At 44.1% G+C, this 25,540-nt stretch overlaps 1 protein-coding gene across 6 annotated transcripts in view; it reads left to right on the top strand.

Annotated features, from left to right (window-relative positions):
* The window catches only part of R3HCC1 (R3H domain and coiled-coil containing 1), a 561,246-nt gene that overhangs the window by 85,156 nt on the left and 450,550 nt on the right, over positions 1-25,540 (top strand). For all 6 annotated transcript variants that reach the window (XM_069617616.1, XM_069617618.1, XM_069617619.1 and 3 more), the window contains exon 2: positions 13,123-13,261. The gene's annotated coding sequence lies outside the window, so the exon portion shown is untranslated. The remainder of the gene's footprint in view (positions 1-13,122; positions 13,262-25,540) is intronic.

Below are 25,540 nucleotides of genomic sequence, written 5' to 3'. Positions count from 1 at the left end.
TGCTTTCCTTGCTGAAATTTGTGTGCAACCTGACAATCATTCATAGAGCATTGCTAAAGTGATCCTGAATTAATTTAAGTATCTCTCTCACCCTGAACCTCTATATCACTTCTAAGCCATCAAAAAGAGTGTACCACTGTAACATTATCCATTGTTGATCACTATCATCTTCACAAGTGTGCTATCAAACATTAATTTATTATAAAAGTGTGATATATTGTTTAATTTTCAAATAAACCTTTTAAATTTGCAAAACATTCTTGGCTCAGTGGGGTCGGGGGGATTCTGAGAGAGGGGTGTTATATAAGGGTTGTCATCCAGAGTAAATGAACTGGACATAAAAATACATCAATAAGGGCTTCCATCAGCATCCCAGACTAAGCATTGATTTAGCTGTAGTGTTGAATTGAAGTCGCTTACAGTATTTTGAATAGTTCTTTTGTACTAGATTTAGCTTTGATGATCCGATGGTTTTTTATTTTTGTTTTTTAAGCCTGAAGACAAGCTTCTTTGTAAATTTGGGATGCTGTGAGGAAGTTATTTTTATTAGGGGTTATTTTTATTCATTTAACAGATCACTCATTTTTTATATAAAACAATTGATGAAAAATTGTAGATCACTTTTTCCATTATTGTGGATACAAAATATATTGGTTAGACTGTAAACCTCCCCCTCCCCCACCCCCACCAATTCAAGGGTTACAACCAAACATACATATGCATTCCATTGGATGTTTGAAGACATCTAATACATAGGCCTAATCAGGGTTTGCATGGCATAATTCTAAAATCTGATATTGGTTAGACTGTAAACCTCCCCCTCCCCCACCCCCACCAATTCAAGGGTTACAACCAAACATACATATGCATTCCATTGGATGTTTGAAGACATCTAATACATAGGCCTAATCAGGGTTTGCATGGCATAATTCTAAAATCTATGTCACCAAATGAATGGTTTAATCCCTCTTGATCAATAACAGTCAGTTATGATGCATTTTCAATATAAGCATACTGCAAATATAATTCAATTTTGGGCTCTGTCATTTGCCCACTTGTAAACCACACCACACCACACCAGAAGGGGAGAGAGGGAGATCTGGATGGAACACATTGCATCTCTCCCTCTGGGGTGGAGTCCAAGTGGTCAAATTAACAATTACGTTTTTAGTATGCTTCAATTGAAAATAAAACATCATTGGCTCTTAATAATTAATAGAAACATGAAATCATTAATTTGGACAGACCGTATCTAGACTAACCAAGGACTAATCATATATGGGTTCCTCTGTATTGAATCTTCCCAATATGGAACTCTCTTTAGCCTTCCACCTCATCAGTGGGCACAAAGCATTCCATTAAAAATTCTATAAACCTAACTGGTTTTATAAGGAAGAAAATGACCCGATTTACTTACCCGTAATATTCATTACTCCAAGTCATACCTCAACAGAGTCCTTATTTCTATAATGTTATGTTATGTTACTTTGCATTTATATAGTGCCTTATGTACCATTGGTATGATCTCAAGGCGCTGGTAGGTTGAACGCCCTCGGGAACGTCCTATAAGGCGTCTGCCTCCTGACAGACCCTACTTACTACCTTTCCAACCTGGCATAGAAGAAAGATTCCAGAGGCTAGCTGCTAGTCCCTCTATAACCCCTATAACATTTTGTGGTCCCACCCCTCTGAGAGCAACTTCTGTTTGTATCCAAGGTCCCAATGGAATGCAGTGGGAGGAAGGAGAAGAGGACTGTGATGATGAAGCCTAGACCATGAGTAATGAAGATTGCCACTAAGCAATCTGGGCATTACCTTCACATCCTGCTTCCTTTGTTGTCCTTGCATATGTGGTGATATACCGTGCAGGATCCCTGTAATAACCAGACTGGGAGCAGTTACTGCACACCTCGTGGTGTATTACAGAAAATATCTCTCTCTGAAGTCTGTCTTCTATCCCAGGTTGGAAAAGGTGAAAGGCTGTGTATGTCACGAGGCACACATTATGTAGGTAAGGACTGCAACAAAGAAGCTAGAACAGGAGGTGTAAAGTTGGAATCTTCAGATGGGAGTTATCTGTTGTTGAGACCGGTAAAACCACCCATCCGATCCTGAAATGCACCAATTGCAGATTGAAAATAATGCATGCTTTGCACAAAATTGTCCCTATTCATCCATCTCAAAGCCCCTCTTTGGAACAGTAAGTAATGGTGCATTGCTGACCCTCCCTTCTTTTGCGATACATGGGATTTGGATATATGCGATTCACAAGCGGATTTGCATGGGGCGAAGAAGCATTACCATGGCGCACCCGAAGTAGCCCAAAGTAGACTGTTTGGCTGGGCTGGACGCTGCATTTGCTGTCTGTCATCGTCGGCAAGAGGAAGCTGCCGTGTGATTTTTCCCTGCCATAATGTTGAGGGTAGCTGGATTGCTTTATGAGGAATGAACAGGGATACTGACACTGTGGAACTTTATTAACTTTGTCAACATTTTGACAGTGAACTCCGTTTACACGTTTGGCACACACTTATGATACACGCGTCTTAACGTTCTTTTTCTCTTTTGCCCATCTAGAGCTGTGATTGGGCATCTGTGTTCTGTAGTCCCGCCCCAACCTACCAGACAACCAGTACAAATACTGGTGCACCCCCGAAGTAGCCCAAAGTAGATGTTTGGCTATTCGGGTGGTGCGGGCAAGACTGCAACTTGCTTCTTGGGGCTTTATTGAGAAGTCTAAGTTGGCTTCTTTGAATTACCTACCCTATGTTTGCTGTGATCGTATGACAGTAACCAGCACTCTCCCAATAAGTGAAGTTCTAATTCATTGAAATATTTATTGAACGCTTGATTTACAACAGTCTGTTGAATAGATCGTATTCCCTGGAAACCTGTATTCTTGCTTTGTGTGCTTATAAACTTATCTGTAGGCTACAAAACTTTATAAGACACTTAGTGTGTCTGGCTGGAAATGCGTGGGGGCCTTTAATCCTTAAACTTCTTTTTTGAGTTAATGGTACGTGTAATGAAGAGGGGAAAGCGCGGTTTATACACCTACCAGAGGACAGTACCCCTAACTAGGCGATAGACTATGGCCGAGGCACGGCCATTTGACGACATACTGTCAGCACCTCTGATTTTTACTCCCGTAAGAGGAACCATGAGGATGGCTATGGCCATGCCCTTACCTCCTTCCCCTCCGTCATCAATGGATATTGCTATGCTGAACTTGAATGACGGAGAGGGAATGGGGGACAAGTCTATTCTACTGATTGAATCTGCTGAGGGAGACAAGAATGTTGAGGGTGAGGGGCCGATGCCAGATCTGCAGCAGCCAGTGGTTTTTGAGGATTCTGAATGCCAAACAGATATAGATAATTCCCTTCTGGCTCTGTCACAATATCCATTGGGTAAGGAAGCAGATTGGGAACTGTCCTCTGCTCAACCACTGCCACCAGGAATTCTAGGGGAGAGCGCCCAAGATGATAATTTTAATACAAAAATACTCGAAGAGCTTTCTCTGCACACAATCCTTTTGAGGAAACTTATTAGTGTAGTGGAAAATAATAATTGTTTGAAGGCCAATCTTGGGAGCCCAATCAGCTGGGGGGGCGGGGGGGGTGTGGCGGCTGCTCGGGAGGCTGTTATGCCTGCAGGTAATAAGTTTGATACAGTGAACTCTGAAAACACAAGCATCCCAGAGAAAGATATGGCCTCTTCAAGGGAACCTGTGGGCCTCCCCCAGCACCAATTGACACTGATTGATGATAAAAACATTTTTTTTAAAAAACACAGGGTGGAAAAAAACACCCTTGGTGGGGAAAAAGCGTAAATATAGGAAAACGGCCAAGAATAACTGGCGTAATCAGGTGAGAGAAGAGGATGTATCCCCCTCCTTGGACTCGTGTATTGAGGTGGAAGGGGAAGACGTTATTCTGTGTAGGGATGGTGAGGGCTCGCTGGCCCCGGATACTATCCAGCGCAATTTGAAAAATAAGCAGCTGGTACCCTGCCCCATGACCACTTGGCCAAGGGAAGCCTAGCTGACTTTTTCCCTAAAAGTCTTAATAAAAAAGTATCTACAACTGGGGACCCCTTTCTGGCTAAGGCTGTCTCAGGTTAGAGACAGATGCACAAGGAATCCACCATACCTAACGCTCACAATCTTCCTTCTCGAACATTGAATTAAAAGATGGGGGGATGAGGGGGACGTCTCAGGCTATAGGAATAGCTATAGGGATGGGAGGACCAGAACACAGCACTAACCCCCCTCCCGGGATGATTTCTCCAGGGGAAGAGAACCTTCGGTCCTTTGGGCAAAGGTGATTCCCTGCAATTTAACGGTCCCGGCCGTAAAATGATTTTGAATATCCCTACCTCCGAGGGTTTAGGGGGAGCGAAGAGAGAATAAGGAATGCCTCTCTAGTGTGGGTGTTTTCCCCAGAGGCCGTGAAGGAAAAAAATGGGGGGGAGGCGGGGGAGAAATGGTAATGGAACAGGTCATTAGAAAAATTATCAAGCTGATGCTAGATGAACATGAGATGTGCAATCTGTACCTGAATCCTGTCCTTGCCCTAGTGACCGCTCCTCCCCAAGGGCTGCTGTGAAAGAACCCCTAAAGGATTCGATGGTGCCCCGGGGAGTTCATGTTGTTGATACTGCAGGATTGGTTGGACTCTGGGAACCTCTTGCCGGGGGACCTCTCCTCCCCTATGCATGTAAGGGGGGGTATCCCTTGCAACTGGTATCTTGGATGGAGGATCAATTGTGGGGGAGTAATGCCAATTCTCCTCATATAAATGGGGGTGCTGCTGTTGGACTACGGTCCCCTTGCTATCCGGAAAATCTCAACATTATCATCCAGTACTTATTCGCTCATGATGGACGGGTTTCCTTAAACCGTCCTAAAAGTTTGGCTATGTTTGGGAAAATCTCTAATAACCTCTGGAGACATAAAGCTAGTCGATTTTGTTCATCTTCAAAGGTATGATTTTGTTAGTGGTTTTCTATTCGGAGACAATAGTGGACATGATATTAAGAGAACAAGACGCTCTTCACAAATTTGGCTATGACTTGGAGAAAGTACCAGTGGAGAGGGGTGACAATTTGGGAGCTACTTTGGGCCCTCAAACAAAAAATGCTCCAAGTATGAATAATAAGTCCAGTGTTGAGAGGCTTGAAGGAGATTCCAGTCTGTGATGGATGGCACTTACACTGCGTGAATCCATTTTACAACTTCAAGGCTTGAAGCCCAATAGTTGACAACATGAAAGTATCAACCCTGGTTAGTTGGAACTCCAGGGGCAACTTTTTTCTTAAAAAACGTCCTGAGATATGCTCCTTATTGAAGGGTTGCTCATTTGTCTGTTTACTGGAAACCTGGTTTACTGAGCAGTATGTGTTAGATGGATTTATTGTGCATTCAACTTTGACCCGGAGGGGCTTGATTGGACGCCCGTGGCGGGGGGGGAGGGAGGAGGGGTCTGGTTACGGCTGTAGATGTGAATATTGGCCCCAGCATTATTAAGATGTATAGGATTGTTGACTGGTGCCTGGCACTACTGATTCGGTCTAACAGGAGACTTTTCTGTGGACTATAAGCTGCGGAGTACCACCTGTAGTGACCACAAGATTTTACAGCTCAAACTTGTAGGGGAGAAGGACAAGGTGTGTGATCATTTTTGTGAAACTAATTTACAGGCTAATGTTTAAAAAACAAGGTTTATCTGGCATCAAGGCAACGTTGTGAAACTGAATGCTGTTTTCCTGTCTGACTTTAACAACTTTAGTTATGGGAAAAAACACGTACTGTATACCAATGATTCATTTAGCGATTATGTGGGGAATGTAATTAGGCTCTCTATGGATCGAACTGCAAAATTTAGCACTCGGAAAAAACAGCTGCATACTTACAATCTGGTGGTCAGAACCTTTTAAGAACAATAGAGCCAGGGAGTTGCGCACCTTAGCAAAATCTAGTTTTCCATTGTCTAAAAAACTGAAATTGAGTAAAAATATTAAAAATAAATGGAAACACAAGATTAAGGCTCATTGTGCAGCTTTATATCAGGCAGATGGGGAAAGTATTATTGTCTCTATGAAAGATAATACTGCGAAAACATTTTGGGCCTTAACGAATAACCAACTGGTCGGAAATAGTGAGGCCCTTTCTAGCTCTTTTTCAGAAGCACAATGGGTTGGACACTTTGGGAGTTTGTATAAACCTGCCCAGGGTAAAGCGCTACTCCCTGTGGGTGTACGTGACGCTAAGTGGCTAATTAAGATCCACCAGGAGGATGTTGAAGAACTGATCCAGAATGCATCAGCATCTAGGGTGGCAGGACCAAATGGCCTTAACGTCATCTTCAAGAAGAGTCTTTGGGCTAAAATGTTGTATATACTTTTTAATGATATTGTTAGGATCCGCACTATTCCTCACTCTTGGCATATTTTGTTTGCGGTGCCCATTTACAAAAAGGGCGATCGATCCTGTCCTAAAAACTATAGACCAATCGCCCTTCTTGATGCAGACTCTCGGGTATTATTTTGAAGTACATTCAAGAATGGATTAAATCTTTTTGCTATTTTGTCTCAATTTCAGTTTGGTTTTAGAAAAGGTGTGGGAACGGATGTTGGTGGTTTGCTTCTGAATGTTATGCAGGCAATGGCTTGGAGGAAGGACTCGGCACCCATCTACATCGCCTCCATCGACTTATCGATGGTGTTCGATAAGGTGGATAGGTCAGTGCTTTGGGGCAAGTTACATCGACTTGGGATGCCTTTGGATCTCCTTTCTATACTAATACACATACATGAGGGGTCAAAGCTCCAGGTTAGGTTGAACAATCTCGGCTGTTTATCCTCTTTGATCAATGCCTCGAACGGCCTCCGACAAGGATATGTATTTGCACCCACTATCTCTAACCTCCATGTCTCCGATGCCAAAAATAAACTGGAAGAAACTGCATTTGTTCCTCCAACTGTGGAAGGAGTTAAAATATGTTGGACTGCCTATGCGGACGACTTTTTGCTCTTTGACCACACCCCAATTGGCCTACAGCGTTTACTGAGCAAATTCAGAGACTATGCTGTGGCCAATTTTCTCACCATAAATGAAAATAAGACAGTAACCATACGGTTGCATCCTGGACCTTAAACCAAACAGTTCTCGTGGTTTCTGAATCCCATAAAGTTAGTGGTGCGTCCGTGTTTGAGATATTTGGGCTATCCAATTTATGGGGGCTATCAGAAATCTCATTATAGGGACTACTTGGAGATGAAAGTAGCGCCTTTGATTGTACAATTTAAAAACATTGATAGTAAATTTGGTACGTTTTCTTATGTGCCTACACTTCGTTACTATAAAGTGAAGATTCTACCACAATTATGCTATGTCCTCGAGCTGTTTCCGAAATGGATGCTTGTTGAATTTTCTAAAATTGAAGCTCGCTTATTAAGGGCATCCGTCAAGCGTTTACCCAAGTGTGTACCGGTGGAAGCTATCAGGTATGAACTCGGGCTTACCTCTATTGCAAATGTGATCATATGGAGAAAGATGATGTTGCTTAGGAAACTGATAATTTCTCCCATGGAAACTCTGTATGATCTTCTGGGCTTGGGTTTTCGCTACAATACCACCGCATCTGACTAGTTGATAAATATGAAAACTGATTGCATAGCATACTTTGTACCATTTGGATATTTCCCTAGATGATCTAATATTTAACCCACAAAAAGTGGAAAAAAAGACTTGAATGTGGGACTGGAGTGTCACTACTAAATATGTTGCTGCAACACGTCTATACAAACTTCTTGTATGCCACTTTAAAAAATTGGGCACGCTTGAATCCTACTTGATCCTGTTTGCTCGACAGAAATGTATGTACTTCAAATTTAATGTGCATCCAACTTGTGAAATTCTACATCTGCGTAATGTTGTGCACGAGTACCCGCTAACTTGTAGATTTTGTAAAAACCCAGATGTAATTGAAAATTTAGAACATTTAATGGTGGATTGAGTTGAACTTAGGAACGCACAAATTCAGTACTTAGGGAACTTTGTTATTAATACTGGAGCTGTTAATTTGGTCCAATTGTGGTGGATAATGCTTCATGGTAAATGTAAACCACTACGGCTTGCGGTAGTTAGGTTCTTAGAAGGCATATGCAAATTGTAAACTTAGAAATGGAAAAAATGCTTATTGGTTGTTTTGCTCGTTTGTTTAGATTTGTGAGTTATGTACAATCTATTTATTCTATTTAATGATTTATATTTGGTTTTATTCTGTTTTATCTTTTGTAAAGGTTATGTTTATAACCATAAACAAATAAACAATAAATACAATTACCATTTGACTTCCTCATGATGCAATTTCACTTGAAGAGAAAAACCTGTTTAGCTGTAGATCTTTCTTAAATGCAGTGTGGAAAGTGTGCTCAGAACCACCAAAAATCCGAATCTTAGCGCTCCCTTGGATGATTGGTTTCTCAAAGGATAGACTTTTCAAACCAAATGGGAACATATGCTAAACTGTACTTTTACAAAAACCTAATAGGCCACACGTTTACCTTGGAGGAAAGAGGGTGGGCACCTCTTATGTTTTAAGTTCGGTCTATTGATTATTTGTGCATTAATTTGTGATGATGTTCCGGAGCATATTACTAAGGCCTAGGGACCTAGGTATGTAATTTCGCAGAGAGAAGAACAAGGAAAACATCCCAGTTCGTAGTATGCTCACAAAATGCTCTTAATGTAAGTTGCAAATGTTTTGTCCTTGCTTTTTGTAGACGGTTCAAATATATGTTCTAAAGATAACTATCCATCACAAGTAGGATCATAATTAATTCCAGATTTTTAATATTTTGCTAGGCAGTATGCATCAACAGATGTATGTCTTAACAGTGTTAGCCAATGCATTTCTGATGGGCAGAGGGAAGGTCAATAGCAATATCCATGTGCTAATATTGTTTGTATAGTATGATGTTTCTCTAAACTGATGGCATATTGTAATGAAATCAGCAAAAAAATGCATTGTCCTTGGAAAATTAATTATTTTACACAATTTATTTGACATGGGTAATCTTACTGAATGCTGGTGTCGAATACATCTCTACATTCATGATAGCTAAATTATGCATTCCAAGAATATGGTGTAAATTTCCACACTTACTGTACAACACTTGTTGGAAATAATTACGTAAATAGCCACTTCTGGCATCACAGAGAACTTAGTGTTAGTCCTCGAGAAAGAATTAGCACCAACTGTCTCTTCCAAAGAACTTCACGTTCAATTACTCTGCCTCATTTTATTTTGTTAGAAATGAATACTAGTGGGCCAGCACATGTCTCTATCCTTTACCCTCATTTGTTATTTGATTGTTTATTGGTTAGAAATGTAGTGTAGGTGTTTAACCTGATACTGCGATTTGTCTTTGCTTGTTAGGACAGCCTTTGTAAAATCTTTCTCAAAATTAAAAAGAATACATGTAAGCACTTGTGGACACACATTCTAATGTCATTTTGTATATCCGAACAAAGTTGAAATACATTACTATATTACTGGAGTAATTTTACCCTAATGTGGACAAGGCTAACATGCAGAATTCTGCATATGGAAAACGCATGTTTAATGCTTCCTCCATCATAGTGACAATTCTTTGTGAATGCCAATTCTTTCTTCTTTGTATGCTTAAAGGTGTATGGTGTATTTTACTTCTTCATTTGCACAATATCATATTACTTTATTGTAATATTTCACTTCTAACTATCATAATATCTGCTGATGTATACTCGGGTCCATATGCAACTTTCTATAGATTTTGAAAGCTTCATAAGATATGCTTTCATAATCTTTTCGTCCTCAACCATTAACAATGGTTTAATCTTGGGAGTCAATCAGGCTTCCGTCCCAGGACATGGAACAGTCTGTTCTCCTTGTTTTAAAAACCCAGGTGGATGCGATTAGGTATGAATGTAAACCTGCCTTACTACTCCTACTAGATTTGTCTGCAGCCTTCGAACTAGTTGACCACAAGATACTATGCAACCACCTCACCCTCATTTCCCCCGGAAGCTGCTTCTTTGATTGCCTCCTTCCTAGAAGGCAGAATACTATAAGTATTCTCAGACAATGCATGTGCGGCCCCTAGCCCCATCACCTGTGGAGTACCCTAAGGGTCTTGGGTCTTACCAACTCTCTACAACATATTTACCAAGCCCCTTTTTGAGCTCCTGGACTCCCTCGGAACTACGCAGACGACACGCAAATTCTCCTCCCCGTCACTTGCTCACACATAGAAGGTGCAGCCACTTTAAGCTCTACTTATGCCACTATCCAAACCTGGATGGCTACTCATGGGCTCTGTCTCAATGACGAGAAAACTGAACTTCTCATCATTGGCCACTCAGCTGTGTTATAAAACGGAGCACTAAGTACTCCTCCTTCGACATTGATGGCACCCATATTCCAGTCTCACCAGCTGTTAAAACTCTTGGAGCCTACCTTCATGCCACCCTATCCCTTACTCATCAAGTGAATGCTATATTCTACTCAGCAGCCTACACAACTAGCCTCTTAAATGCCGCCAGACCTTTCCTTGTGACAGTCAGCTGCCTTACGATCGCCTGTGCTGTGGTGGGTGCCAGGCTGGACCACTGTGCCAGAACTGTAGCCCAAAACATAAACAAACTCCAAACTATCCAATGCATGCCCTACGAGCCGCTCTGAACGTCCCTAAGTCTGAACACATCTACTGCACGTAGAGCTGCACACTGGCTTCCTATCGGGGAAAGACTTGCCTTCAAGACACTTACCATCACCCATAGTTGCATTTCCAAATCTGCCCCGTCTTCCTTTGTTCCATAGATCCACCAAGACTCACTACGCCAGGCTCACAGGAACCCTGTACACCGACAGACTTGTTCAACCGAAATTCAAATATGTAAAAGCTGGGGGGACAGCTGCCAAGCAATGGAATGCTTTCCTCCGGGACTGAGAGCGGAGAATTCATACTGGGTTTTTCGCAAAGCCCTGAAAACTTGGCTGTTCAAATTCTTACCCTGATAAACTACATAATGGCCAGAATTACTTTTACTGTCTGTAACCATGTGAATGTTTATATCTGGGCTACATGTAACTGGTTCTCTGCAGCACCCTGATGCCTGAGGGCTTGTGCTGCGCTATACAAATGAAATGAATAAATAACAGCAAGATCTATCTGGGGACACACCGAAAAACTACATGGAAATCTCCTCACACAAGGCATACTAGAACTTGCTTCTCAAAATATGAGGTTGTTACTTTATTACTAACATGGCCTAAGAAATGCAAAATCTATGCAAAATGTAATTGATTTGCTTTTGAAACCTGGCCACAAACGTTCCTAGAAGTCCGACTCTTTCGATCATTCTTGAACTTTTATCGTTGCATGTTTTTATTCTACTCCCATTCGACAAATTGTTCCAAAAGAAGCAGCAATCAATGTGAATAACTGCTATTAAAATGTGCTTCAGGGGTATGGGAACTGGCGGTAGAAGGGGCCTGTGTTGTTTTGGAAGCTAACAAAAAAAAAAACTGTTTGCTTACTTAAAGGTGGGGTGTCCTTTTGACACTACTTACAGAATGATTTTCTTTTTTTTTTTTAAATGAATTTGTTTCTGTTACAGATAAACTAGGAGTTGGCAGGTATAGTGTCAGTGAGCGTTGGCCTCCAATTGAGTGTTGTGGCACTTGAAATATGGTACATGCAGCCCTACAAATAAGGGGTGTATCGGCCACATTTACTCTCTACAAATTGTCAAATACTCCCAAAAATTAAAATGGGGAGTGAAAGTACTCCAAGTAAAAAATAGCTTTCACTCACGAAACTCCAAGGATATGTTTGGACCAGTAGTTCATGTATTACAACAGGAAGAAACAACTGTTATTCCTGCCTGATGGGAAGAAATAAACCAGTATCTTTTTATGTGTGTGAATAACTAGGTACAAAGAAATAATTATCACAAACATTTCTGTTTTCCAGTTTAAAAATATTTGTGCCCGCTTATAAAAAAATCCCATTGGAAATTAGACGTCTTTGCTCCCTAAAAAATCATTTTACTCCTAACTTTAAAAAATAGGGAGTAAAATCCTTCCACTTCCAAATCTTATCTAGAGCAGTGGGTACACATCTCTCCTGCTTTATGCTCTAGTGTAGATAGGATCCAAACAGCGGACAGGCAGACTGCTGCATAATGACGGACAGCAAAATCACATCACCTGCTAGTTACTGCACAACCAAAAGAGACAATCTACCTGAAGCCACCCAGTCAATAATACACATTTCCTGCTGCAAAGCAGACAAGTGGCACCTTCACTTTAGATCCTGTAACATCTTGGCAGGTATCTTCAGAAAAACCTATACTATGTAAGCTTGTTAACTCCACATATCCCACAGTATAGGTTTGCCATTTAGGACTTCGACTGTAACATCTGCGCAGTCTTTGCATCGAGGTCCTGGTTGGGTAATTGGGTGTTTTATACAAGTATGACCTGTCGATCAATAGGACAGATGAGCTATCTAAGGGACTAGTCTTAAAATTATGTTTTGACATAATGTGCATCTGCTGTGTGAGCCTTTAAGGTCGAAGTACCTGTTGGATGGCTTGTCTGCCTGAGACTAATGTCAATGAATTTAGTGAAAGCGCTTGTGACCTAGCTTGCAATTTTCTGTAATTAAATAGAAAGCGCTGGTAAGTACATAACCGTAGTGATCTTGGTAACCTGAGACAAATCCTTAATGTCTGAATACTTAAGATGTGCGTAACCTGTGGGGGTAGCTTTTTCTGCCTGAATCCTGGACTTGGATTGTCAGTAAAACCTGATGGATCAAAGGATTTAGCTGTTTGAAGAGTTGCCTTTTATAAAATGTGTTTAATCCACAGGTTAGTTCTTTTTTCGCAAGGTTAAGTTTGTGATCTGTAATTTGAACAAGAAGCCAAACAAATGTTTTTGTTTTATTTTGTCCTTTCTTATTGGTGAGGGTCAAATAACATTGTGATGATAAACTTAATTTCTCGTGAACAATATTCCTCCCACTCATTGTTGGGAAATCGTTCTAACAGTGAACATTTTTCTTTTGCAGCCTAGTGATTATCTTTGTTCACGGACACGCTGGCGCTGTCCCATCGTGATGATGTTTACCTCAATGGATCGGAGAAGGAATTTTACAGCACTGTCACTGAGGAGCTTGAACAGTTTCTATTTGAAAAGAACCAGAAAAAGTAAGACTCTCATTCCCAGTGGACCCGCTTTCTGGCAAATTCCTGGGTTAAACTCCCATGTAACCTAATTAGGTATTTCTGATAGCCAAACACATTTTGCTTGATCTGATAAACAGGGGCAACTACTTTCACCAACTAGGTATGATTTTGAAATGACATCTGATAGTGGGCTATGTTTTCCTTCATCTTCCGAATGTTGTTCTGTTCAATGTCTCCTCACTCTCTCCGAACAACACATTGAAGTGGCTTGACGCGGGAACGAAAGCGCTGTCCAAGAAACCAACATACTTCTACATGTTTTTAGACTTCGATACATTTTCTCCCCAAACATCCTGTTAAGCTATTTTGATATTCTTCTTTACCAGCGTGCAAACCTCCACAGCTGTCATGTGCTTAGTAGATTGTTTTTGGGCATTTATCAAATGATCCATTTCACATGGTCAGTCTTGGGTACGTGTGGTAATATTGACCAACACAAAAGCAGCCATTGTTGCCCTTGGTTCGTTCCTTTTGGTCGTCAAAAAAGTAATTTAATCTCCTCCCTTTCAGCAGCAGGCAGGATTACTTTTATATACACCCTCACAAGAGTATTGAAGAACTCTTTAGCTTTTGTACTTTGGCCCAATAGAGACTATTTGATGTGGTGTTTTGGCTGCCCCATATACTTGTAAACATAATATGGTTTTGTAGCTCGAATCACTGTTTATTTGTCTTTCCATCAATACAGACGCTCTTATTTTTATTTAAATAAGGATGCAGTTTCTTTTTTAAATTGGCTTTCCTTCTTTGATATTTGAGGTGAGGCGAAGTCTGTAGAAGTCTGTAGACCATGGATTCAAGGAATTATTATGCCTTAAAGACAAAAGGGCCATCTTTCCTTTTCTTTGAAAATAAAATACTTAATTTAAAATGTAAACCTAGGGGAGAGGTGGGGCCAGCAGCCACATGGAGCGGACGTAATCCTGAGATTTGGCGCACTGCCCTCTCCATATTTTCCTGCATTTGACAAAGGTAATTCCCTTGTCGTGACCTCTCTACTTTTGGAATCCCTACCGCCTCACTCAGGTGAGGCGGTAGAAGCGAGACGGTAAGTCCCTTTGAGCCGGGGGCCAAAAAGACTCAAGATGGCGGCCGCTCATGCAGAGGTTTGCGCTGATGCCCAAACTGGAAGAGGAGGGTGTGCGAGGACAGCAATGCTCCATGCAGTACGACGTGGTGGTCATCCCTTGGCGAGTGCAGGCAGCAGTGTTTGCTGACAGAGTGGACCAGAGGTTGCTTGCAGGTGTGATCAGGAGGTGAGCTGGGGTGGTGGAGCAGGGGTGAACAGTTGGATTCCGCAGCGGTATCACTCTGTGGGCGGAGGACAGCCTGTGGTGGGCCCCTGACTTGGAACACTCCCACCGCCCCCATTAATGCAGGTGCTCGACAGTTACACAGCGACTGGGTGATTTAATTTAAGGCATTGAAAAGGGGAACAGGAAGCAGAGCAGCGAGGAGGCCAGTGGAGGACCCACAGGGGTCTGCACCGTTGGAGGTAGTCCCTTCAAAGCTTGCAGTTACTGATGGCTGGGGGGATTATCCGCCCCAGTAGTCATTGGTACACCGGTTGTAACTACCTTTTAAGCCTGAGGGGCAAGAGGAGGGTGACTTCAGCTTGGTTTTCTCTGGATAGCGCTTTGTTTAGGTTGCTTATACGAGAGGAGGCAGAAGCAAATAGGGGCCAGCCACAAGAAGACCCATCAGGGTAACACCACAGACCATTATACCCTCTGCAAAGGGAACAAGGCAGAAAGGCAGGTTCCCTGAGAGGTGCAGGTCCCCCAGCAAAGACATGGGGAACTATCACTTTCATTGATGCTGGAGGAGATCAGGGGCACTGGAAGCAAAAATTGGCAGTGGGAGCAGATATTTTGTTGTTTCGAGTGGACCTGCAGAAAGTGTTGGAGAAGACAAAAGAGGCTGAGACCAGGATTTCCACCCTCAAGGCAACATGACGGAGTCAAATAGCCCACTTGCAAAGTATGTTGTCTAGGAGGGAGAGGGAGGTGGAGGATGCTGGGGGAAGCTCTAAGAGGAATAATATATGTATAGGGGTCTGTCTTAGAGGATGGAGGTTAAATCTGTAGAGCTATTGGTGGCTTGCCACGATGTTTGAGAAAACTGGACTCTCGTCTTCTTCGATTGGAAGAGCACAAAGAGTGCCGGCCAGACCACTTCCATCCGGAGCTTTCACTGGAGTGGTGATTGAGTGCCTTCCTCATTTTGGAGACAGGGATGCTTTTCTGCAGAAGGTGAGGTGTGTAGACCCTGTGACTATCGGCAATAACAGGGTCTCGCTGTTCCTGGACTTTACCAGAGAAATTCAGATGGTGTGCTAGTCCTTTGAGGGGGTGAACCAGGAGCTGTTCAAGATGGACATAAGGTATACGCTCCCTTTTCTGGCCGAGGGACGTACTGTCTTTTTTGTTAATCCTAGTGGTGTCTGTGAGTGGCTGTACTCCAACACTCGTACACACCCTTATGAGCTTGGAGAGGGGGAGATATGGCGGAACAGGTGGCCGGGGCACAGGAGGCGAAAGTCGAACGAGCAATGGGGTCCTTGGAGGCGTCTGAAGGCGGAGAAGGATGTGACTTTGCAGCTGAAGAATGCAGAGAGCGTAACTTGAATATATGTGAATAGATTACTATTATAGAAAAGTAGAAAAAGTGGAGCTAGAATCCTGTCTGAGCTGACTATTGATGGGTCGAAATGTTTAAATCATCTATATATGTATCTACACATATGCAGGAACTTGGTTCCTTAAGTGCACTGCCACTTGTGCACTATTACAAAATCAGTATTCCTCTTCAAAGTAACCCTAATTTGCGCATGTTTAATTTACCATCTCTCTTCATAGCCTAAATTTAGTTGACTTTTTTGATAATTGCACAATCCCTTAGTTTTAGCATACAATTTTTCAAATTGGAACAAATATACAAAGAAACACACATCCTTTAAATCTTTTCAAAAATTGTATTCCAATCTAAGGAAGTGATCTTACTTAGATACCTCAACCCGAAGAAACTGACAATTTTCTTGGCAAACCAAACTCTATTCAAAATCCTTGACACTAATTTCTGTAGTCCTATTCAAAATCAACAAACTCATCCCTGTGTGTACACTGAATTTATAACACACGTAAACATCTGGTACTTTGGACTCTTGTACCGTCTCTAAATTAATTACTTGAAGTGCCACCAAGTGTTTCACTCGCAAGGTCTTGCACTTCACAACCTCCGGTGAACTTCATCAGGGCAATGGCTACGTCATTAGATTCTCATTTTACAGAATAAGCTCCCATCCTGTTGATATATGTTAGAAAACAAACACGTCAAACAACCATACATATGTCAATGGCCCCAAGATCAAAATGTCAACCTATGTAGACGGGGAAGCAAGAAGCAACATTATTTTCAATATAAATTACTATAATACGTGACATCAATCGTTAACTGATGTGGCTATTGTTAGCCTACTTTATACACATATTCAATCATTCTTAAGCAAGTTGATGTATTGCTGTGTAAGTTCTAAACTATAGTAATTTTTATAATTCATCTCCAATCTATTACTGTGAATATTCTTATCTATTCAAAATTAATTGTTAAGTGAGTGTTAACCAAAGTTTTCCCCAACTCATTAGACAACTATAACTAAACTCCTTTTGATTTACAAATGAACTCAAAAAGATTTTTAAATACCTGTGGGTGTACCATGACATTTGTATTCGGTAAACACTGTGAATGCTAAAATAATCATGGCCAAATTTAGATTTCAAATAGATATCTAAAAAATAGTACCCTTGTACAGTCCATATAATTGTAGGCGTACTTAATGATTTAAATTCAACCTCCTTGCTACTTGCATGCAATATACTCAAAGTAACCTTAAACGACGAGTCACCTGTTAAGAAAGCAGTGCTAATATTAGGGGCTCAACAGTCCAACTGAACTTATGCTTTTCCAACTTTTATTTATTGTTCTGTTGAGTCCCACTTACCTACATATGGGTAGATGTGTTGTGTGGTGTGTAGGCTGTCCCGGGTATGTGATCCAGTAGAATACCTGCGGTGCAATTTTGGCTTCTATTTAAATACTGAAGCTACAACTAACACTGAAAACAGCCTGCCTTGGTGTTCTTTGTGTAACATATCCACCATAGTGTACTGGCACATTAAGTAATTGATTTAGAGACGGTAGAAGAATCCAAAGTACCAGATGTTTGTGTTGTAAATTCAATGTACACAGAGGGATGAGTTTGTTGATTTTGAATATTACTTCAGAAATTAAAGATAAAGATTTTGAATAGAATTGGGATTGCCAGAAAATGTACATTTTCTTTGGATTGAGGTATCTAAGGAAGATCACTTCCTTAAATCGGAATGCCCTTTTTGAAAAGATTTAAGAATGTGTGTTTTTTCTATTTTTGTTCCAATTTGAGATATTAATAATAAAAAAATATTGATTTTAAAAAAATGGTATGCTAAGCTAAGGGATTGTCCAGTAAAAGATGTAATTGTGTATCAATCGACTCGACTAAACTATGAAGAGAGATGATCAATGAAATGTGCGCAATGTATATAGCTACTTTTGTAGAGTGATACATATATGTGAATGGAGACCGGCTCGATGGGGGTTGGAACTTTTGATCCAATCACAAATAGAAACAACTGATCACAAGGAGTATCATTACAACATGGACGGGGGTTGAATTGTATTTAGAGGTGCAAAATGGGGAGCCCATCCTGGCGGGGGGGGTGTCTTACTATTTGGGGAGGGAGCGCCTCTTTAGGCTGCAGAGAAATCTAAAAATGAAGCAAGAAGGAGACTGAAGGGGGTAGTTATCAGAGGAGTTGGAGTGGGAGTTATTTTCTTTTTTTCGAATGGGGAATGTTCTGGGGGTAGTTGAATGGGAAGAGCTTGGTTCGACAGCCTGGCTGGCTGCATCTAGGAATATTGTGTGGTTTAGGGTTTTACAGGTCGAGAGTTAGTTGGAGATAAGGGTTCTTGAATAAGCGATACACACTTTTTTAGGAGTGGACGTATGGGGAGGGGACAGGCCATAGGGGACAGGTATTTGCAGGACCTGTGGAAAGGGACGAGGACTGTCGGGCCTTCGGCATTCCAAGAGTATGGAGGGGCAATGAGTGGTCACTTTCCCAGAACGAGAAGTCATCTGGGTGGGGGTACATGTAAAAATATACTATAAAGAGGCTAAAATGGAGGAGGCGTTGAAGTGTAAGTCCTGGAACATAAATGGGCTGGAAGACCAGATCAAAAGGGAGCAGTGTTTCAATTTCTACAGCACCACTGCCCAGATGTAGTTCTGCTCCAGGAGACACATCATCTTCAGGGCACTAATTGTCAGTTCCTGGGAAGGAAATGGTGCTCAAGAGTGTTTTATGTGGGTTTTGCCAGAGGGTCTAGGACTGTGGCAATTCTGATTTAAAAAAAAAAAGAAATACGGTCCGGTGGGCTACCAGACGACTTCTAGTCGATGGTAGGGGTCGCTACTTATGAATGGGTCATGAACTGGTCACCTTGGTCCACTTCTGGTTAAGGAGTATCTACTGAGGGAATTGAGGGAGGTGATGCTGGGCGCCGGATCAGATGTGTTCCTTATAAGGGAAGACTTTAATGACAAAATGAATACTGATCAGGATTAAATGTCCAGGGCCATTTCTGGGAGCATTCGCCCAACGAAGCTGCAGGGCTGGGCTAAGTGACTGTGCCTCACTGACGTTTGGAGGGAAAGACACCTGACAAGTTTTTCGTTTCACTCAAGGGCGTATGGCTCATTATCTCGTATTAATTATTTATTTACGACCAGGGATAGCGTTTGCAGTGTTAGAAGGGTGGATTGTTTACCTAGGGGGGTCTCTGATCACCACCCTCTGTTATTGGAATGGGGGGCGGGTGAATGAGCAAGGCCAAACCGCGGGGTGGGGGGCGTTTGAATGCATACCAGTTGTTAAAATCAGGCATGGGTGAGGCCACTAATAACTATTTTTTGGAGAATGAGAGTTCAGTGGGCAGTGCTGTGACTTTATGGTAGGCCTTCCAAACGGTCATAAGTGCAATAGCTATTACGGACATTGGAAGAAGGGCGAGGGTCTAAAGTCAGGAATAGGTTGCTGCAGAAACCAAGGTGGGAAACTCTGAGGTGGTGCATAGGGAGCTGCAAAGGGCTGAGTACAAGGTGAGGACACTGGCACTCGATGCTGCAAGGTATTCAAGTTGGATGAGTAAAGGAAGAGTATATAAGCAGGGAGACGAAAGTGTGAGTTTGTTGGCTTGCAGCTGCCATCAGGAGCTGGAGCACAGCATTTCTCAGCTGTAGTCGAGTGTGGGGCGGGGGACACCACTCGCCCCAATGCTCTCCCCACGCAGCTTTTGAAACTTCTAGGGGAAAGGGTGAGTCGTCATATGCTTGATATTTTGCAGAAAATTAGTTTTATATGCAGGCTACCCCCTGACCTGGTTGTCTCTTATGCAATGATTGTCTCTTCTTTACTTCAAAGTTCTCTTTAGCATGTATCTTTAAATAGTCTCTTGCCACCTTCTGGATAAGTTGATGTAACTCTTTGACAACACACTTAAGTTTTATCCCTTATTTAGGGACTGTTTTTCAACACTCTTGGGTATACTTTCTTGTTACTTGACCAGTCCCCCCCCCCCCTCCCCAACCCCCTCAACCCCTCCCTCCTGGGCTTGCTCTGTTGGATTATCTCTCCTCTAATTTGGGTCACTTCATTTCAGTTCACATTCATGTTTGTAGAATTCTCTCTCTGGTTTTCTCCACTCTTTACTTCTCAAGCCATGGGTTACTTCCCCTATTCCCAAAGGTATTTGTGCCCAGTTCTCAATGAATTCTCCTTCAGGCTTATTCGTTATTTTTATCGCATTAACACAGTTCTAGTAAAATGGCTTTATATTCAGTATCTTGTCAAATTCACTGGGACGAGTTTCTCCTGCTTCATAACGATGCCCCGGCTGCCTCCCAGATCTCCTGTTCTGTTACCTCTGTATCCACAGGGAAACGCGATCAGGTTCCACGCTCGCTTGCGTTCTCTTCCTCCGCTATGGATCTGGTTCTTATAAATGTTGTCATTGTTCCCCCCTCAGTCCTCTCTCTCTCTTGTTGCGACTGACTATCTGTGCTGGTAGCAGAGCGTCTTGTTGACTCCCTGAATGGGTGATTTTGGCACTGTTCAAATGGCGCATGACCCACGAAGTCGTTGTGGTCACGCCACCCCTGGGATTAAGATTTCCTTCTCCTCTGCTTCTCGGGCTCCTCGGCTCCGCCTCCTCCAGGCGTCAGTCGGGCTGTCCCCTGCTTGCATTCTTTCTCTTTCTCTCTTTCTCTCTGCTTCCCCTCTTGTCAGTGTGCTCAACTTCATATTTGGAAGTCTCATATATGCGACAATGGTGGATGGTCTAGGGAGTTCCTCACAGGAACGGGAGTCCTTGCCCTCTATCAGACGAGTCAAGACCTGTAAAAAGGAAAATGTACTCCCAGGATCTAAACCTGCTGAGCAAAAAAAGGTAAAATACCTGCTGTTCTTTTTCAGCTTTTCTCGTTCATATATATATTTCTGAGGCTTGTGGAATCTGCTTAGATCACATGCTGTGCATAGGCCGACATCTAGTGGAAGCTGCGGAGTAGTTTTTCGAAACTCGAAAAATGGGCGTCGACACAGGCGTGCCAGTAATACTATCCCTAGTGTGACGTCCACTGTACCCAAGATCCCTCACGCGTCTAGGATCCTCAGATTGTTTTTTTCCGCCATACTGGTCGGAAGCATCTTGCGGAGTCCCCTGGCCTTAGCCATACTTTTGCTAATTATTGAAGATTAACATTATTATTGACATCCTTCCCCACCCCAACGTCGACCCTCGACGACGGCTGGAGAAGACATCGACCGTCGGCTGCTGCACGACGGATCTGGGCCTCGGAAGGCCGCTGGCCTCGGCCCGGGCCTAGTAGGCCGCTGGCCTCGGCCCTGCAAGTAGGGAGAGTGGGGGGTGGTACATACTCTTCACTCTTGGTATATAGGTACACCTTATATATTTCCTACACTTACCAGCCTGCTGCCTCAAGGTGCGTATGGAGGGTACCCCTTTCCAATTCTGCCCCAAGTGCAACCGCAAATACCCTTGGGTCGACAGGCACGCCACGTGCAATCTCTGCTTGCCAAGGGACCACCCCGAAGCCAACTGCAGAGCGTGTAGTAGGTTTAAGCCTAAGACACTTAAGGACCGTTCGACAAAGCGTTGGGCCCACCACGCCAGGCAGGCGGCCATGGCAGCGGAGGGCGCCTTCAGCGATGGCAGCGACGCCGTACTTTCGGACGGCGAGGGCATTACGGCGTCGAAAGACTGCCGAGCGCAGGTCCCCGACCTCGGAAGGTTGTCCGGCAGGGCGGCTATGGGGAAGACCCCCGGCGACGCAAGCGCTACACACCCTACACACACTAAACACACTAAACCCAACCGAACCTCGACGACGTCGATTTCTCGGAAAGAGGCACAGATAGAACGGTCCGACTCGGTGTCCTCTGGGCGCTCTCGATCGAGATCGCCTCATGACACAAGGCAATCATCCACTCTTGCCAAGAGTGCCTCGCTCCCTAGATTAACGGAAGTTCGATCGTCGGAAGACGAAGACGACTTCCACCCCCAGGCCGCGCTCCAGGAGACCGAGGCCGCAGTTAACACCAGCGAGGCCCCACGCTCGAAACAAGATACCTCTCCCGACCCTCGACGCCAGGCGTCGAAAGTCTCTGGGGCCTCCAAGGGGCAGGGAAAACATTTTTCCACGCACGGGGAGGGGGGGGGAAACAGCGAAAAGCACAGCCTTCCACTCCTGTAAGACCATCCTTCCACCCTAAGCAGACAGACACACATAAATCTACTGGGACATCAACATCCAGCAAGGGTACCCTTGATAAGTCCTCTAAGTTGCCTACTAAAGTCATACCCTGTTCCAAAGAATGGTCCAGTGAAGACATAGACAGGGTCATGTCAAGGATGTCTTCCTTAGCTGATTTTTATGACAAAAACCCAGAACATTTCCTTTCGTATGACCCTCAAGGGGCCACACCCTCAGGCTCCTCTGATCCTATCCCCCTAAGTAGAAAAGCCTGGTTCGAAAGACCTGAACCCTTCGAGGTGCAGCCTTACTCTACTCCATACTCTACTCCATACTCTACTCCACACCCCAGATACCAAGGACAGCCTTTCCCTGAAGGGGACCAGGAGTTTACAAGTATGGAGGAACAAACCGGGACTGAATACTATGCGGATGATGAGGACCTGGAGGAGGTAGAAGATGAGCAGGAAATTTACAGAGTAGATTCCCCGGTAGAGAGCGAAGCCCCAGTTACCGACTCGCCAGTTGATAACCAGCCCCTCCTTAATGAAGTTCTCGCTCGCGCAGCAGAACATTTTCACATCGACACCCACGGTGTACAGGAAGAAAGGGACTTCGCAGAAGAGTTGGTGGGAGAGAGGAGGCCGGTCGCTCAGACCATCCCTATCCTTAAATCCATCCAACGTAGAATAGATCCATCCCTGGTGAATCCTAACCTCACCAGAGCCGTCAACCCCAGAGTCGAAAAACTTTTTCGGGCAGCCCAGTCTGACCCTCTTTATATAAGAGGACATCTTAAACCAGACTCCCTAGTGGTTACCAACACTCGGAAGAGGGCTGGGACACCCTTATCGTCGTCGGAAGCTCCTCCCGACAAGGAGAGCAAAAGACTGTACGGGTTTGGCAGGAAGGTAGCCTCAACGTCCGCCTACCAAGCAAGGATCGCAAACTCCACCACCCTGTTGGCAAGTTACAACTGCCATCAATGGGAAGAGGTCGCGGTGCTCGTAGCCTCTGCTCCTGAACCGTTAAAGGGCCAGTTGGCTCGGATCTCGGCAGAGGGGAGAGCCGTGTCTGGTTGCATATTAAAAGCAACTTTCGACGCCGCGGACCACGCAGGAAGATTGATAGCAGAAGGTACTGTTATCAAGAGACATGCGTGGTTACGGCAGTCGGGGTTCAAGACAGAAACCCAGGCTTCATTAATAGACAAGCCAGTGGAACCCGATCTATTGTTTGGGACAGCGGTCGAAGACGCACTTAAGAATGCCAAGGACGAGTACGAGACTCTCAAATCCCTTGGCCAGCTTACCAACAAACCCCCTAACCAGAGGGGGAACAGTAATTTTCGTCGCCCACGCGGCCAAAATTCACAAAGAGGCAACTATGCCCAAGGACAGGGTACACAATGGAACAACAACCAGCAGTCTACCCAAAGTTACGGCAGGGGTAACAAGAGAGGTCGTGGAAGAGGCAGCCCCAACAAGGGAGGGGGCACGCCTCCACCAAAGCAGTGACGCTCAGTTCAGGGTCCCTTCTCACGCAACCCCAGTAGGGGGACGCATTTCCAACTTCACCCAGGCTTGGGAAGGGATCACCTCAGACAGATGGGTGCTGTCAACAGTGTCCACAGGATATTGTATAGAATTACTGCAGCGTCCCCGGAACCACCCTCCACGACAAAGAATTACACTCCTTAGAACATCAGAAGATCCTTCTCGAGGAGATCGCCATTCTGCTAGAAAAGGACGCGATAGAACTCGTCCCAGGACACCAGGTAAACAAGGGTATCTATTCAACTTACTTCCTTGTGCCAAAGAAAGATTTGACAATGCGCCCAGTATTGGACTTACGGCCTGCCAACAAGTATGTCAAGCCCCAAAAATTCCGTATGACCACGCTACAAGAGGTAATCCCCCTCCTAAAAAAGGGGGAGTACATGGCAACCTTGGATATGAAAGATGCTTATTTTCATATTTCCATGCTCCCAGCCCACAGAAAATACTTGCGCTTCAAGGTAGACAGTCGCCACTACCAATTCAAGGTACTGCCCTTCGGGATAACTTCAGCACCAAGGGTATTCACCAAGGTACTGGCGGTGGCAGCTGCACACCTACGCAGGGAGGCAATCCCAGTGTACCCTTATCTGGACGACTGGCTCATAACGGGGGAAACCCCAGGAATTTGCAGGTCAAACATTCAGAGGACTATCGACCTCCTCCACGAATTAGGCTTCTCTATCAACGAGAAAAAATCAAGTCTGGTGCCAAGCACCTCAAAACAGTTCCTAGGAGCAATCCTAGATACTCAGAAAGGGCTGACCTTCCCTTCGGAAGAGAGAATTCGGAATATACTACTGCAGATTCCACATTATCAGTCAGGTCAACAAATAACGGTACGCAAAGCTATGCGGTTACTGGGCATGATGGCGTCATGCATTTACCTGGTCCCCCACGCGCGTCTGCGCATGCGTCCCATGCAGGAATGGTTGGCGAAACAGTGGTCTCAGGCAAGTGGTCAGTGGGACGATCTAGTGGTCGTTTCGCCAACACTCGTACAGAGCTTACACTGGTGGACAAGAGAGAATCTCGCAAGGGGAAAACCCTTTTACGATCCCGAAGTACAGGCAGTGGTGACTACAGATGCATGCCTGACTGGGTGGGGAGCTCACCATCTCCACCACACAGCTCAGGGTCTCTGGTCTCACTCAGTAGCCAAAAACCACATCAACCTGCTGGAGCTTCTGGCAGTATTCCGAGCGCTTCGGGCGTTCGAGCCCCATCTGCTAAACTTGTCGGTGCAGATCCGGACGGACAGCACGACAGCCATGTTCTATCTGAACAAACAAGGAGGGACTCGTTCGCCAAATCTGTCCAAGCTTGCCCAGAAAATCTGGATATGGGCACTCAGACGGAACATCTTCCTGTCATCACAACATGTTCCAGGGGAGCTCAATTCCCTAGCGGATGCCCTAAGCAGAGACTCCCTCCCAGAAGAACACGAATGGGTCCTTCACAGAGATATCGTAGAAGATCTCTTCTCTCAGTGGGGTTTCCCCACTATAGACCTATTCGCCACAAGCGAAAACAAACAATGCCCAGGATTTGCATCCAGGTTCCCCCAGCCAGACTCCCAAGGGAACGCCCTGTGGATGAACTGGTCAGGGATGTTTGCGTACGCTTTTCCACCAACTCCTCTCATCAGGAAGGTGGTGTACAAGATGAACAAGGAATCGATGACGCTCATCCTAGTTGCTCCCATGTGGGCGAGACAACCATGGTTTCCACACCTACGCAGGATGGCGGTGTGCGAGCCCATCAAACTCCCAGCCTGGTACAACCTACTGTCCCAGCAACAAGGTCTAACAG

This window comes from Ambystoma mexicanum, chromosome 10 (genome assembly GCF_040938575.1).
Source record: "Ambystoma mexicanum isolate Mex_15411 chromosome 10, UKY_AmexF1_1, whole genome shotgun sequence".
Lineage (NCBI taxonomy): Eukaryota > Metazoa > Chordata > Amphibia > Caudata > Ambystomatidae > Ambystoma > Ambystoma mexicanum.
The sequence above is the reverse complement of the archived record's forward strand: the minus strand, read 5'-3'. Positions and strand labels throughout refer to the sequence as shown.